The sequence below is a fragment of the Mytilus galloprovincialis genome, unplaced genomic scaffold (assembly GCF_965363235.1).
Source record: "Mytilus galloprovincialis unplaced genomic scaffold, xbMytGall1.hap1.1 HAP1_SCAFFOLD_121, whole genome shotgun sequence".
NCBI lineage: Eukaryota > Metazoa > Mollusca > Bivalvia > Mytilida > Mytilidae > Mytilus > Mytilus galloprovincialis.
In genome coordinates, this window is record NW_027468055.1 from 57560 (window position 1) to 68899 (window position 11340).

The window sequence follows — 11340 nt, forward strand, 5'->3', positions numbered from 1 at the left end:
ATTAAAAATATACCATTTGTTAGAAGTGGGATTCGAACCCACGCCTGGAGAACCAGACTGCGACCTGAACGCAGCGCCTTAGACCACTCGGCCATCCTGACAAGACATCGTAAGTGTCACTAATTTGTCACTTTATATCTCAGCATCCCCCAACAAATCTTTAAAGTCAAGCATAGGCAAGTGTTGGATCAGATGAAGCTTTTATAGATAGAATTGTAGTAATGGCTTTGATAAAAACACTTCTTGTTTGTCAATTAAGAGAATATCCTCGTTCAACATGTTCAGAAACGAGTTTTGAGGAGCTTTGTATCCTTAAAAACAGCTTTGGCACATTTACAAATTTGCGCTATTGTGTACAAGCTATTTTGCAATGGTTAAACTGTCCGATGTCTATAACATGTATAGGTGCCATTAAAAATATACCATTTGTCAGAAGTGGGATTCGAACCCACGCCTGGAGAACCAGACTGCGACCTGAACGCAGCGCCTTAGACCACTCGGCCATCCTGACAAGACATCGTAAGTGTCACTAATTTGTCACTTTATATCTCAGCACCCCCCAAAAAATCTTTAAAGTCAAGCATAGGCAAGAGTTGGATCGGATGAAGCTTTTATAGATAGAATTGTAGTAATGGCTTTGATAAAAACACTTCTTGTTTGTCAATTAAGAGAATATCCTCGTTCAACATGTTCAGAAACGAGTTTTGAGGAGCTTTGTATCCTTAAAAACAGCTTTGGCACATTTACAAATTTGCGCTATTGTGTACAAGCTATTTTGCAATGGTTAAACTGTCCGATGTCTATAACATGTATAGGTGCCATTAAAAATATACCATTTGTTAGAAGTGGGATTCGAACCCACGCCTGGAGAACCAGACTGCGACCTGAACGCAGCGCCTTAGACCACTCGGCCATCCTGACAAGACATCGTAAGTGTCACTAATTTGTCACTTTATATCTCAGCATCCCCCAACAAATCTTTAAAGTCAAGCATAGGCAAGTGTTGGATCAGATGAAGCTTTTATAGATAGAATTGTAGTAATGGCTTTGATAAAAACACTTCTTGTTTGTCAATTAAGAGAATATCCTCGTTCAACATGTTCAGAAACGAGTTTTGAGGAGCTTTGTATCCTTAAAAACAGCTTTGGCACATTTACAAATTTGCGCTATTGTGTACAAGCTATTTTGCAATGGTTAAACTGTCCGATGTCTATAACATGTATAGGTGCCATTAAAAATATACCATTTGTCAGAAGTGGGATTCGAACCCACGCCTGGAGAACCAGACTGCGACCTGAACGCAGCGCCTTAGACCACTCGGCCATCCTGACAAGACATCGTAAGTGTCACTAATTTGTCACTTTATATCTCAGCATCCCCCAAAAAATCTTTAAAGTCAAGCATAGGCAAGTGTTGGATCAGATGAAGCTTTTATAGATAGAATTGTAGTAATGGCTTTGATAAAAACACTTCTTGTTTGTCAATTAAGAGAATATCCTCGTTCAACATGTTCAGAAACGAGTTTTGAGGAGCTTTGTATCCTTAAAAACAGCTTTGGCACATTTACAAATTTGCGCTATTGTGTACAAGCTATTTTGCAATGGTTAAACTGTCCGATGTCTATAACATGTATAGGTGCCATTAAAAATATACCATTTGTCAGAAGTGGGATTCGAACCCACGCCTGGAGAACCAGACTGCGACCTGAACGCAGCGCCTTAGACCACTCGGCCATCCTGACAAGACATCGTAAGTGTCACTAATTTGTCACTTTATATCTCAGCATCCCCCAAAAAATCTTTAAAGTCAAGCATAGGCAAGTGTTGGATCAGATGAAGCTTTTATAGATAGAATTGTAGTAATGGCTTTGATAAAAACACTTCTTGTTTGTCAATTAAGAGAATATCCTCGTTCAACATGTTCAGAAACGAGTTTTGAGGAGCTTTGTATCCTTAAAAACAGCTTTGGCACATTTACAAATTTGCGCTATTGTGTACAAGCTATTTTGCAATGGTTAAACTGTCCGATGTCTATAACATGTATAGGTGCCATTAAAAATATACCATTTGTCAGAAGTGGGATTCGAACCCACGCCTGGAGAACCAGACTGCGACCTGAACGCAGCGCCTTAGACCACTCGGCCATCCTGACAAGACATCGTAAGTGTCACTAATTTGTCACTTTATATCTCAGCATCCCCCAAAAAATCTTTAAAGTCAAGCATAGGCAAGTGTTGGATCAGATGAAGCTTTTATAGATAGAATTGTAGTAAAGGCTTTGATAAAAACACTTCTTGTTTGTCAATTAAGAGAATATCCTCGTTCAACATGTTCAGAAACGAGTTTTGAGGAGCTTTGTATCCTTAAAAACAGCTTTGGCACATTTACAAATTTGCGCTATTGTGTACAAGCTATTTTGCAATGGTTAAACTGTCCGATGTCTATAACATGTATAGGTGCCATTAAAAATATACCATTTGTCAGAAGTGGGATTCGAACCCACGCCTGGAGAACCAGACTGCGACCTGAACGCAGCGCCTTAGACCACTCGGCCATCCTGACAAGACATCGTAAGTGTCACTAATTTGTCACTTTATATCTCAGCACCCCCCAAAAAATCTTTAAAGTCAAGCATAGGCAAGAGTTGGATCGGATGAAGCTTTTATAGATAGAATTGTAGTAATGGCTTTGATAAAAACACTTCTTGTTTGTCAATTAAGAGAATATCCTCGTTCAACATGTTCAGAAACGAGTTTTGAGGAGCTTTGTATCCTTAAAAACAGCTTTGGCACATTTACAAATTTGCGCTATTGTGTACAAGCTATTTTGCAATGGTTAAACTGTCCGATGTCTATAACATGTATAGGTGCCATTAAAAATATACCATTTGTTAGAAGTGGGATTCGAACCCACGCCTGGAGAACCAGACTGCGACCTGAACGCAGCGCCTTAGACCACTCGGCCATCCTGACAAGACATCGTAAGTGTCACTAATTTGTCACTTTATATCTCAGCATCCCCCAACAAATCTTTAAAGTCAAGCATAGGCAAGTGTTGGATCAGATGAAGCTTTTATAGATAGAATTGTAGTAATGGCTTTGATAAAAACACTTCTTGTTTGTCAATTAAGAGAATATCCTCGTTCAACATGTTCAGAAACGAGTTTTGAGGAGCTTTGTATCCTTAAAAACAGCTTTGGCACATTTACAAATTTGCGCTATTGTGTACAAGCTATTTTGCAATGGTTAAACTGTCCGATGTCTATAACATGTATAGGTGCCATTAAAAATATACCATTTGTCAGAAGTGGGATTCGAACCCACGCCTGGAGAACCAGACTGCGACCTGAACGCAGCGCCTTAGACCACTCGGCCATCCTGACAAGACATCGTAAGTGTCACTAATTTGTCACTTTATATCTCAGCATCCCCCAAAAAATCTTTAAAGTCAAGCATAGGCAAGTGTTGGATCAGATGAAGCTTTTATAGATAGAATTGTAGTAATGGCTTTGATAAAAACACTTCTTGTTTGTCAATTAAGAGAATATCCTCGTTCAACATGTTCAGAAACGAGTTTTGAGGAGCTTTGTATCCTTAAAAACAGCTTTGGCACATTTACAAATTTGCGCTATTGTGTACAAGCTATTTTGCAATGGTTAAACTGTCCGATGTCTATAACATGTATAGGTGCCATTAAAAATATACCATTTGTCAGAAGTGGGATTCGAACCCACGCCTGGAGAACCAGACTGCGACCTGAACGCAGCGCCTTAGACCACTCGGCCATCCTGACAAGACATCGTAAGTGTCACTAATTTGTCACTTTATATCTCAGCATCCCCCAACAAATCTTTAAAGTCAAGCATAGGCAAGTGTTGGATCAGATGAAGCTTTTATAGATAGAATTGTAGTAATGGCTTTGATAAAAACACTTCTTGTTTGTCAATTAAGAGAATATCCTCGTTCAACATGTTCAGAAACGAGTTTTGAGGAGCTTTGTATCCTTAAAAACAGCTTTGGCACATTTACAAATTTGCGCTATTGTGTACAAGCTATTTTGCAATGGTTAAACTGTCCGATGTCTATAACATGTATAGGTGCCATTAAAAATATACCATTTGTCAGAAGTGGGATTCGAACCCACGCCTGGAGAACCAGACTGCGACCTGAACGCAGCGCCTTAGACCACTCGGCCATCCTGACAAGACATCGTAAGTGTCACTAATTTGTCACTTTATATCTCAGCATCCCCCAACAAATCTTTAAAGTCAAGCATAGGCAAGTGTTGGATCAGATGAAGCTTTTATAGATAGAATTGTAGTAATGGCTTTGATAAAAACACTTCTTGTTTGTCAATTAAGAGAATATCCTCGTTCAACATGTTCAGAAACGAGTTTTGAGGAGCTTTGTATCCTTAAAAACAGCTTTGGCACATTTACAAATTTGCGCTATTGTGTACAAGCTATTTTGCAATGGTTAAACTGTCCGATGTCTATAACATGTATAGGTGCCATTAAAAATATACCATTTGTCAGAAGTGGGATTCGAACCCACGCCTGGAGAACCAGACTGTGGAGAACCAGACTGCGACCTGAACGCAGCGCCTTAGACCACTCGGCCATCCTGACAAGACATCGTAAGTGTCACTAATTTGTCACTTTATATCTCAGCATCCCCCAAAAAATCTTTAAAGTCAAGCATAGGCAAGTGTTGGATCAGATGAAGCTTTTATAGATAGAATTGTAGTAATGGCTTTGATAAAAACACTTCTTGTTTGTCAATTAAGAGAATATCCTCGTTCAACATGTTCAGAAACGAGTTTTGAGGAGCTTTGTATCCTTAAAAACAGCTTTGGCACATTTACAAATTTGCGCTATTGTGTACAAGCTATTTTGCAATGGTTAAACTGTCCGATGTCTATAACATGTATAGGTGCCATTAAAAATATACCATTTGTCAGAAGTGGGATTCGAACCCACGCCTGGAGAACCAGACTGCGACCTGAACGCAGCGCCTTAGACCACTCGGCCATCCTGACAAGACATCGTAAGTGTCACTAATTTGTCACTTTATATCTCAGCATCCCCCAAAAAATCTTTAAAGTCAAGCATAGGCAAGTGTTGGATCAGATGAAGCTTTTATAGATAGAATTGTAGTAATGGCTTTGATAAAAACACTTCTTGTTTGTCAATTAAGAGAATATCCTCGTTCAACATGTTCAGAAACGAGTTTTGAGGAGCTTTGTATCCTTAAAAACAGCTTTGGCACATTTACAAATTTGCGCTATTGTGTACAAGCTATTTTGCAATGGTTAAACTGTCCGATGTCTATAACATGTATAGGTGCCATTAAAAATATACCATTTGTCAGAAGTGGGATTCGAACCCTCGCCTGGAGAACCAGACTGCGACCTGAACGCAGCGCCTTAGACCACTCGGCCATCCTGACAAGACATCGTAAGTGTCACTAATTTGTCACTTTATATCTCAGCATCCCCCAAAAAATCTTTAAAGTCAAGCATAGGCAAGTGTTGGATCAGATGAAGCTTTTATAGATAGAATTGTAGTAATGGCTTTGATAAAAACACTTAAATTCTTGTTTGTCAATTAAGAGAATATCCTCGTTCAACATGTTCAGAAACGAGTTTTGAGGAGCTTTGTATCCTTAAAAACAGCTTTGGCACATTTACAAATTTGCGCTATTGTGTACAAGCTATTTTGCAATGGTTAAACTGTCCGATGTCTATAACATGTATAGGTGCCATTAAAAATATACCATTTGTTAGAAGTGGGATTCGAACCCACGCCTGGAGAACCAGACTGCGACCTGAACGCAGCGCCTTAGACCACTCGGCCATCCTGACAAGACATCGTAAGTGTCACTAATTTGTCACTTTATATCTCAGCATCCCCCAAAAAATCTTTAAAGTCAAGCATAGGCAAGTGTTGGATCAGATGAAGCTTTTATAGATAGAATTGTAGTAATGGCTTTGATAAAAACACTTAAATTCTTGTTTGTCAATTAAGAGAATATCCTCGTTCAACATGTTCAGAAACGAGTTTTGAGGAGCTTTGTATCCTTAAAAACAGCTTTGGCACATTTACAAATTTGCGCTATTGTGTACAAGCTATTTTGCAATGGTTAAACTGTCCGATGTCTATAACATGTATAGGTGCCATTAAAAATATACCATTTGTTAGAAGTGGGATTCGAACCCACGCCTGGAGAACCAGACTGCGACCTGAACGCAGCGCCTTAGACCACTCGGCCATCCTGACAAGACATCGTAAGTGTCACTAATTTGTCACTTTATATCTCAGCATCCCCCAAAAAATCTTTAAAGTCAAGCATAGGCAAGTGTTGGATCAGATGAAGCTTTTATAGATAGAATTGTAGTAATGGCTTTGATAAAAACACTTCTTGTTTGTCAATTAAGAGAATATCCTCGTTCAACATGTTCAGAAACGAGTTTTGAGGAGCTTTGTATCCTTAAAAACAGCTTTGGCACATTTACAAATTTGCGCTATTGTGTACAAGCTATTTTGCAATGGTTAAACTGTCCGATGTCTATAACATGTATAGGTGCCATTAAAAATATACCATTTGTCAGAAGTGGGATTCGAACCCACGCCTGGAGAACCAGACTGCGACCTGAACGCAGCGCCTTAGACCACTCGGCCATCCTGACAAGACATCGTAAGTGTCACTAATTTGTCACTTTATATCTCAGCATCCCCCAAAAAATCTTTAAAGTCAAGCATAGGCAAGTGTTGGATCAGATGAAGCTTTTATAGATAGAATTGTAGTAATGGCTTTGATAAAAACACTTCTTGTTTGTCAATTAAGAGAATATCCTCGTTCAACATGTTCAGAAACGAGTTTTGAGGAGCTTTGTATCCTTAAAAACAGCTTTGGCACATTTACAAATTTGCGCTATTGTGTACAAGCTATTTTGCAATGGTTAAACTGTCCGATGTCTATAACATGTATAGGTGCCATTAAAAATATACCATTTGTCAGAAGTGGGATTCGAACCCACGCCTGGAGAACCAGACTGCGACCTGAACGCAGCGCCTTAGACCACTCGGCCATCCTGACAAGACATCGTAAGTGTCACTAATTTGTCACTTTATATCTCAGCATCCCCCAAAAAATCTTTAAAGTCAAGCATAGGCAAGTGTTGGATCAGATGAAGCTTTTATAGATAGAATTGTAGTAATGGCTTTGATAAAAACACTTCTTGTTTGTCAATTAAGAGAATATCCTCGTTCAACATGTTCAGAAACGAGTTTTGAGGAGCTTTGTATCCTTAAAAACAGCTTTGGCACATTTACAAATTTGCGCTATTGTGTACAAGCTATTTTGCAATGGTTAAACTGTCCGATGTCTATAACATGTATAGGTGCCATTAAAAATATACCATTTGTCAGAAGTGGGATTCGAACCCACGCCTGGAGAACCAGACTGCGACCTGAACGCAGCGCCTTAGACCACTCGGCCATCCTGACAAGACATCGTAAGTGTCACTAATTTGTCACTTTATATCTCAGCATCCCCCAAAAAATCTTTAAAGTCAAGCATAGGCAAGTGTTGGATCAGATGAAGCTTTTATAGATAGAATTGTAGTAATGGCTTTGATAAAAACACTTCTTGTTTGTCAATTAAGAGAATATCCTCGTTCAACATGTTCAGAAACGAGTTTTGAGGAGCTTTGTATCCTTAAAAACAGCTTTGGCACATTTACAAATTTGCGCTATTGTGTACAAGCTATTTTGCAATGGTTAAACTGTCCGATGTCTATAACATGTATAGGTGCCATTAAAAATATACCATTTGTCAGAAGTGGGATTCGAACCCACGCCTGGAGAACCAGACTGCGACCTGAACGCAGCGCCTTAGACCACTCGGCCATCCTGACAAGACATCGTAAGTGTCACTAATTTGTCACTTTATATCTCAGCATCCCCCAAAAAATCTTTAAAGTCAAGCATAGGCAAGTGTTGGATCAGATGAAGCTTTTATAGATAGAATTGTAGTAATGGCTTTGATAAAAACACTTCTTGTTTGTCAATTAAGAGAATATCCTCGTTCAACATGTTCAGAAACGAGTTTTGAGGAGCTTTGTATCCTTAAAAACAGCTTTGGCACATTTACAAATTTGCGCTATTGTGTACAAGCTATTTTGCAATGGTTAAACTGTCCGATGTCTATAACATGTATAGGTGCCATTAAAAATATACCATTTGTCAGAAGTGGGATTCGAACCCTCGCCTGGAGAACCAGACTGCGACCTGAACGCAGCGCCTTAGACCACTCGGCCATCCTGACAAGACATCGTAAGTGTCACTAATTTGTCACTTTATATCTCAGCATCCCCCAAAAAATCTTTAAAGTCAAGCATAGGCAAGTGTTGGATCAGATGAAGCTTTTATAGATAGAATTGTAGTAATGGCTTTGATAAAAACACTTAAATTCTTGTTTGTCAATTAAGAGAATATCCTCGTTCAACATGTTCAGAAACGAGTTTTGAGGAGCTTTGTATCCTTAAAAACAGCTTTGGCACATTTACAAATTTGCGCTATTGTGTACAAGCTATTTTGCAATGGTTAAACTGTCCGATGTCTATAACATGTATAGGTGCCATTAAAAATATACCATTTGTCAGAAGTGGGATTCGAACCCACGCCTGGAGAACCAGACTGCGACCTGAACGCAGCGCCTTAGACCACTCGGCCATCCTGACAAGACATCGTAAGTGTCACTAATTTGTCACTTTATATCTCAGCATCCCCCAAAAAATCTTTAAAGTCAAGCATAGGCAAGTGTTGGATCAGATGAAGCTTTTATAGATAGAATTGTAGTAATGGCTTTGATAAAAACACTTCTTGTTTGTCAATTAAGAGAATATCCTCGTTCAACATGTTCAGAAACGAGTTTTGAGGAGCTTTGTATCCTTAAAAACAGCTTTGGCACATTTACAAATTTGCGCTATTGTGTACAAGCTATTTTGCAATGGTTAAACTGTCCGATGTCTATAACATGTATAGGTGCCATTAAAAATATACCATTTGTCAGAAGTGGGATTCGAACCCACGCCTGGAGAACCAGACTGCGACCTGAACGCAGCGCCTTAGACCACTCGGCCATCCTGACAAGACATCGTAAGTGTCACTAATTTGTCACTTTATATCTCAGCATCCCCCAAAAAATCTTTAAAGTCAAGCATAGGCAAGTGTTGGATCAGATGAAGCTTTTATAGATAGAATTGTAGTAATGGCTTTGATAAAAACACTTAAATTCTTGTTTGTCAATTAAGAGAATATCCTCGTTCAACATGTTCAGAAACGAGTTTTGAGGAGCTTTGTATCCTTAAAAACAGCTTTGGCACATTTACAAATTTGCGCTATTGTGTACAAGCTATTTTGCAATGGTTAAACTGTCCGATGTCTATAACATGTATAGGTGCCATTAAAAATATTGGGATTCGAACCCACGCCTGGAGAACCAGACTGCGACCTGAACGCAGCGCCTTAGACCACTCGGCCATCCTGACAAGACATCGTAAGTGTCACTAATTTGTCACTTTATATCTCAGCATCCCCCAAAAAATCTTTAAAGTCAAGCATAGGCAAGTGTTGGATCAGATGAAGCTTTTATAGATAGAATTGTAGTAATGGCTTTGATAAAAACACTTCTTGTTTGTCAATTAAGAGAATATCCTCGTTCAACATGTTCAGAAACGAGTTTTGAGGAGCTTTGTATCCTTAAAAACAGCTTTGGCACATTTACAAATTTGCGCTATTGTGTACAAGCTATTTTGCAATGGTTAAACTGTCCGATGTCTATAACATGTATAGGTGCCATTAAAAATATACCATTTGTCAGAAGTGGGATTCGAACCCACGCCTGGAGAACCAGACTGCGACCTGAACGCAGCGCCTTTGACCACTCGGCCATCCTGACAAGACATCGTAAGTGTCACTTATTTGTCACTTTATATCTCAGCATCCCCCAAAAAATCTTTAAAGTCAAGCATAGGCAAGTGTTGGATCAGATGAAGCTTTTATAGATAGAATTGTAGTAATGGCTTTGATAAAAACACTTCTTGTTTGTCAATTAAGAGAATATCCTCGTTCAACATGTTCAGAAACGAGTTTTGAGGAGCTTTGTATCCTTAAAAACAGCTTTGGCACATTTACAAATTTGCGCTATTGTGTACAAGCTATTTTGCAATGGTTAAACTGTCCGATGTCTATAACATGTATAGGTGCCATTAAAAATATACCATTTGTCAGAAGTGGGATTCGAACCCACGCCTGGAGAACCAGACTGCGACCTGAACGCAGCGCCTTAGACCACTCGGCCATCCTGACAAGACATCGTACGTGTCACTAATTTGTCACTTTATATCTCAGCACCCCCCAAAAAATCTTTAAAGTCAAGCATAGGCAAGTGTTGGATCAGATGAAGCTTTTATAGATAGAATTGTAGTAATGGCTTTGATAAAAACACTTCTTGTTTGTCAATTAAGAGAATATCCTCGTTCAACATGTTCAGAAACGAGTTTTGAGGAGCTTTGTATCCTTAAAAACAGCTTTGGCACATTTACAAATTTGCGCTATTGTGTACAAGCTATTTTGCAATGGTTAAACTGTCCGATGTCTATAACATGTATAGGTGCCATTAAAAATTTACCATTTTTCAGAAGTGGGATTCGAACCCACGCCTGGAGAACCAGACTGCGACCTGAACGCAGCGCCTTAGACCACTCGGCCATCCTGACAAGACATCGTAAGTGTCACTAATTTGTCACTTTATATCTCAGCATCCCCCAAAAAATCTTTAAAGTCAAGCATAGGCAAGTGTTGGATCAGATGAAGCTTTTATAGATAGAATTGTAGTAATGGCTTTGATAAAAACACTTCTTGTTTGTCAATTAAGAGAATATCCTCGTTCAACATGTTCAGAAACGAGTTTTGAGGAGCTTTGTATCCTTAAAAACAGCTTTGGCACATTTACAAATTTGCGCTATTGTGTACAAGCTATTTTGCAATGGTTAAACTGTCCGATGTCTATAACATGTATAGGTGCCATTAAAAATATACCATTTGTCAGAAGTGGGATTCGAACCCACGCCTGGAGAACCAGACTGCGACCTGAACGCAGCGCCTTAGACCACTCGGCCATCCTGACAAGACATCGTAAGTGTCACTAATTTGTCACTTTATATCTCAGCATCCCCCAAAAAATCTTTAAAGTCAAGCATAGGCAAGTGTTGGATCAGATGAAGCTTTTATAGATAGAATTGTAGTAATGGCTTTGATAAAAACACTTAAATTCTT

General features: G+C 39.0%; 8 non-coding genes across 8 annotated transcripts; all 8 read right to left on the reverse strand.

Moving 5' to 3' along the window:
- Positions 1–427: 427 nt before the first annotated feature.
- Positions 428–511, reverse strand: Trnal-cag (transfer RNA leucine (anticodon CAG)). The gene has a single exon. It is a non-coding gene; the product is annotated as a tRNA-Leu (tRNA).
- A 736-nt stretch (positions 512–1247) lies between these two features.
- Positions 1248–1331, reverse strand: Trnal-cag (transfer RNA leucine (anticodon CAG)). Its single transcript has one exon. It is a non-coding gene; the product is annotated as a tRNA-Leu (tRNA).
- A 326-nt stretch (positions 1332–1657) lies between these two features.
- Positions 1658–1741, reverse strand: Trnal-cag (transfer RNA leucine (anticodon CAG)). Its single transcript has one exon. It is a non-coding gene; the product is annotated as a tRNA-Leu (tRNA).
- A 326-nt stretch (positions 1742–2067) lies between these two features.
- Positions 2068–2151, reverse strand: Trnal-cag (transfer RNA leucine (anticodon CAG)). The gene has a single exon. It is a non-coding gene; the product is annotated as a tRNA-Leu (tRNA).
- Positions 2152–2477: 326 nt separating this feature from the next.
- On the reverse strand, positions 2478–2561 carry Trnal-cag (transfer RNA leucine (anticodon CAG)). Its single transcript has one exon. It is a non-coding gene; the product is annotated as a tRNA-Leu (tRNA).
- A 736-nt stretch (positions 2562–3297) lies between these two features.
- On the reverse strand, positions 3298–3381 carry Trnal-cag (transfer RNA leucine (anticodon CAG)). Its single transcript has one exon. It is a non-coding gene; the product is annotated as a tRNA-Leu (tRNA).
- Positions 3382–3707: 326 nt separating this feature from the next.
- On the reverse strand, positions 3708–3791 carry Trnal-cag (transfer RNA leucine (anticodon CAG)). The gene has a single exon. It is a non-coding gene; the product is annotated as a tRNA-Leu (tRNA).
- Positions 3792–4117: 326 nt separating this feature from the next.
- Trnal-cag (transfer RNA leucine (anticodon CAG)) lies at positions 4118–4201 on the reverse strand. The gene has a single exon. It is a non-coding gene; the product is annotated as a tRNA-Leu (tRNA).
- Between the last annotated feature and the right edge of the window lie 7139 nt (positions 4202–11340).